This window comes from Schistocerca americana, unplaced genomic scaffold, assembly GCF_021461395.2.
Source record: "Schistocerca americana isolate TAMUIC-IGC-003095 unplaced genomic scaffold, iqSchAmer2.1 HiC_scaffold_452, whole genome shotgun sequence".
Lineage (NCBI taxonomy): Eukaryota > Metazoa > Arthropoda > Insecta > Orthoptera > Acrididae > Schistocerca > Schistocerca americana.
The window spans coordinates 87501-92500 of NW_025726184.1; the positions used below are offsets into that span (position 1 = coordinate 87501).

Genomic DNA, 5000 nt, shown 5'->3' on the forward strand with positions numbered 1-5000 from the left:
GACTCTGTTTGCATGTATTAGCTCTAGAATTACCACAGTTATCCAAGTAACGTGGGTACGATCTAAGGAACCATAACTGATTTAATGAGCCATTCGCGGTTTCACCTTAATGCGGCTTGTACTGAGACATGCATGGCTTAATCTTTGAGACAAGCATATGACTACTGGCAGGATCAACCAGGGAGCTGCGTCAACTAGAGCTGAGCAGCCGGCCGCCCGGGAGTGTGTCCCGGGGGCCCGCGCGAACACGCAAGCGTCCGCTCAATTATTCTGCAAACAGGAGGAGGCTGAGCTCCCCTGCACAATACACCTCGAAACCCTCTCAGGTCCCGGCGGCGCGCAGCGCCGTCCTAAGTACTTGGTCGGGTTCGAGAGAGGCGCAATCGCCCGGAGTTTGGCGAGTAGACGCTTTAGGTGCGACCACCCGTGCTCCCAACTGAGCTTGCCGCTGCCGACAGAGGCCCGGGAGCGTGCTGTCGTGGCATTGCCGGCGGGAGACAACACGCGCCACCTACGGTGGCCGGCAGCTCCAACGCCAGCGCCACAGAAGGACAAAAGCCCCACTTGGGTGCCGAAGCGAACTCTCCCAGCACAGCGCACGCGCCAACACGTCCGCACAGCTGCGATACAAACCACCTGCGAGAACCGCAGAGGCGACCGAGCAGCAGACGGCGTCGCGGCGCCGAGCGCCGGGCGGCGGCGCATCCTCAGCGCACACAGTCCTCAATCGGACCAGCACACTGCAGATGTCCACCGCGCTTCGCACCGGGCCCGCGAGGACCTACTTTGGCCGCACGGCGCCGCGTGCAGGGTGCGCCGGCGCGCAGCTGCGCCGCCTGCCGCCTCCGTCGGCCGGCGCGCCTGCCACTGGCCGCCCCCACCAGCCGGCTGTAGCGCGTGCGCCCACGCACCGCGCGGCCAGCACGCCGGGAGGCCCCCCCTCACCGGCCGGGGACGGTCCCACCCAGCCACCGCCGCGTATCGCTTCACACCCACATGCCATTCACGTTCGTGGGCATGGTGGGTATCGCTGAAACAACCGGTTGGTAGCTCAACCGATCGTCGCCATCACTGATTCACCTCTAGCGAGAACAACCGCACCACAACCGTTTACCAGTTGTTCATTTGCGTAACGTCACCAGCAAACGTAGACGTCCATCGCCATTTGCAAATTCAACGATTGTTGCATGCCTGTGTCAGGTGTCACGACACACTATGTCTGCCCACATACACGCAACAACATGTGCACGCTTCGCGAACACGTGGAAGGTGGCCCCCGTACGTATGCGATGTCCATTGCGCGAACGACTGTCAACCGGCCTCTGTCGCATGTCGCAGATGTGGAACGCAGTGCACCATGCTATCACGGTGTGTGAGAAGAGACGACTACGTCTGACAACACGCGCCACTACATCAACAGACGGCTCATGCTGATCGCCATCCACGGCATACCATACTGCAATCCAGCTCTTATAGGGAGACGACACGTAGCTGAGTGCACAATATTTGGACCGTATGGTTCGCCGTTGTTGGCGCAGTCGTGGTACGGTCACACATGTACCACGATGTATCATTCAGTACATGAGGACCAATGTGCAGTACAGTGTGTGATTTGGACGTACAACATCAGCGGACAGTTGACACACGCCGTACCACAACGTAGGCTGTGCTTCGCCATGCAAATGCCAATGAACAACTGCGAAGGGCATTGAGCATGTACGTCCTGCTGCCATCCGCATTACAGTGTATAGCTGCAAGGTGTTTAACATGAAGCGATACTCTGGGGACCAGGCAGTGCGAGTAGCAAACTATATTGCGGGGGTTGCAGTTAGGCAACACCACACTAATTTAACGCGTCGTATGACAATTACAGAGCAGGTTAAGGCCCAACGTGTGTTGGGTTAAGGCCCAACGTGTGTTGGGTTAAGGCCCAACGTGTGTTGGGTTAAGGCCCAACGTGTGTTGGGTTAAGGCCCAACGTGTGTTGGGTTAAGGCCCAACGTGTGTTGGGTTAAGGCCCAACGTGTGTTGGGTTAAGGCCCAACGTGTGTTGGGTTAAGGCCCAACGTGTGTTGGGTTAAGGCCCAACGTGTGTTGGGTTAAGGCCCAACGTGTGTTGGGTTAAGGCCCAACGTGTGTTGGGTTAAGGCCCAACGTGTGTTGGGTTAAGGCCCAACGTGTGTTGGGTTAAGGCCCAACGTGTGTTGGGTTAAGGCCCAACGTGTGTTGGGTTAAGGCCCAACGTGTGTTGGGTTAAGGCCCAACGTGTGTTGGGTTAAGGCCCAACGTGTGTTGGGTTAAGGCCCAACGTGTGTTGGGTTAAGGCCCAACGTGTGTTGGGTTAAGGCGCAACGTGTGTTGGGTTAAGGCGCAACGTGGGTTACGTTAAGGCGCAACGTGGGTTACGTTAAGGCGCAACGTGGGCTACGTTAAGGCGCAACGTGGGTTACGTTAAGGCGCAACGTGGGTTACGTTAAGGCGCAACGTGGGTTACGTTAAGGCGCAACGTGGGTTACGTTAAGGCGCAACGTGGGTTACGTTAAGGCCCAATATAGGTTAGGTTAAGGCCCAATATAGGTTAGGTTAAGGCCCAATATAGGTTAGGTTAAGGCCCAATATAGGTTAGGTTAAGGCCCAATATAGGTTAGGTTAAGGTACAATATAGGTTAGGTTAAGGTACAATATAGGTTAGGTTAAGGTACAATATAGGTTAGGTTAAGGTACAATATGGGTTAGGTTAAGGTACAATATGGGTTAGGTTAAGGCGCAATATGGGTTAGGTTAAGGCGCAATATGGGTTAGGTTAAGGCGCAATATGGGTTAGGTTAAGGCGCAATATGGGTTAGGTTAAGGCGCAATATGGGTTAGGTTAAGGCGCAATATGGGTTAGGTTAAGGCGCAATATGGGTTAGGTTAAGGCGCAATATGGGTTAGGTTAAGGCGCAATATGGGTTAGGTTAAGGTACAATATAGGTTAGGTTAAGGTACAATATAGGTTAGGTTAAGGTACAATATAGGTTAGGTTAAGGTACAATATGGGTTAGGTTAAGGTACAATATAGGTTAGGTTAAGGCACAATATGGGTTAGGTTAAGGCGCAATATGGGTTAGGTTAAGGCGCAATATGGGTTAGGTTAAGGCGCAATATGGGTTAGGTTAAGGCGCAACGTGGGTTACGTTAAGGCGCAACGTGGGTTACGTTAAGGCGCAACGTGGGTTACGTTAAGGCGCAACGTGGGTTACGTTAAGGCGCAACGTGGGTTACGTTAAGGCGCAACGTGGGTTACGTTAAGGCCCAATATAGGTTAGGTTAAGGCCCAATATAGGTTAGGTTAAGGCCCAATATAGGTTAGGTTAAGGCCCAATATAGGTTAGGTTAAGGCCCAATATAGGTTAGGTTAAGGTACAATATAGGTTAGGTTAAGGTACAATATAGGTTAGGTTAAGGTACAATATGGGTTAGGTTAAGGCGCAATATGGGTTAGGTTAAGGCGCAATATGGGTTAGGTTAAGGCGCAATATGGGTTAGGTTAAGGCGCAACGTGGGTTACGTTAAGGCGCAACGTGGGTTACGTTAAGGCGCAACGTGGGTTACGTTAAGGCGCAACGTGGGTTACGTTAAGGCGCAACGTGGGTTACGTTAAGGCGCAACGTGGGTTACGTTAAGGCCCAATATAGGTTAGGTTAAGGCCCAATATAGGTTAGGTTAAGGCCCAATATAGGTTAGGTTAAGGCCCAATATAGGTTAGGTTAAGGTACAATATGGGTTAGGTTAAGGTACAATATAGGTTAGGTTAAGGCGCAACGTGGGTTACGTTAAGGCCCAATATAGGTTAGGTTAAGGCCCAATATAGGTTAGGTTAAGGCCCAATATAGGTTAGGTTAAGGCCCAATATAGGTTAGGTTAAGGCCCAATATAGGTTAGGTTAAGGTACAATATAGGTTAGGTTAAGGTACAATATAGGTTAGGTTAAGGTACAATATGGGTTAGGTTAAGGTACAATATGGGTTAGGTTAAGGTACAATATAGGTTAGGTTAAGGCACAATATGGGTTAGGTTAAGGCGCAATATGGGTTAGGTTAAGGCGCAATATGGGTTAGGTTAAGGCGCAATATGGGTTAGGTTAAGGCGCAATATGGGTTAGGTTAAGGCACAATACGGGTTAGGTTAAGGCACAATACGGGTTAGGTTAAGGCACAATACGGGTTAGGTTAAGGCACACATTGTTGTAAGGAAAGGTGTTTTCGGGGGGGGGGGGGGGGGCTGGTTTGTTGATTGTGATTATCGTAAGTAAATGACTGCGGCATCATCTGATTTGCCACGTCAGGGTGCACCTTTGGCTCATAACAGGCGGCGCTCTGATTCCATGCTTGTGGCAGACCTGTGTCTTTCATTCGTGCCATTGTTTGTGTGGTGTGACAGGAGGCAGTATTGTGATGTTGGGTGCACCCCTGTGTAGGACATGTGTGGGTGTTGGTGGCTTAGCTGAGCAATGGTGGTTGTCGGAAGGGTGGGATATTCTGTTTTCCGAGTGGACCTCCCGGTCTGGTTATGATAGTGTGGATTGTCTAATGTGGCAGAGAGGATGCACTGGGTGTTGTTCCATGCTGGTGCTTAGATATTGTCTGTGTGCCTGTTACAGGCAGAGAGTAGTGCGTGATAAGAGTGTCTGGCTGACGTGTGATTGTGAGCAGAGTCTTTCAGCATGTATACGGACAGTTGTATACATTATCTGTATTCTGATGGCTCTATCTATTACTAATCAGCGCCGTGTATACGTTTAATCCGGTTCCAGTCGAAACTATTGTATCTCTGTACATTAGTGACACGGCGAGCCCGCTATGTAGTTACTCGTCTCGGCAGCTTCCACCGGTGTATGGCAAATGATTATAAGGAATCAGTCTAGTCGTCAATACCGATAGTGTGACGTCACATGTCTGGGGTGGGGGACGCTGCGCCCTTCCGGTGGGTCATGGCCTAGGAAGACTCTTCCCACGCAG

General features: G+C 51.5%; 1 non-coding gene across 1 annotated transcript in view; it reads right to left on the reverse strand.

The window, feature by feature from the left end:
* Positions 1–184, reverse strand: part of LOC124583262 — a 1910-nt gene extending 1726 nt beyond the window's left edge. The window contains exon 1 of the ribosomal RNA XR_006974122.1: positions 1–184. This exon is cut by the window's left edge and continues 1726 nt beyond it. This is a non-coding gene — a ribosomal RNA (small subunit ribosomal RNA).
* Positions 185–5000: the final 4816 nt, after the last annotated feature.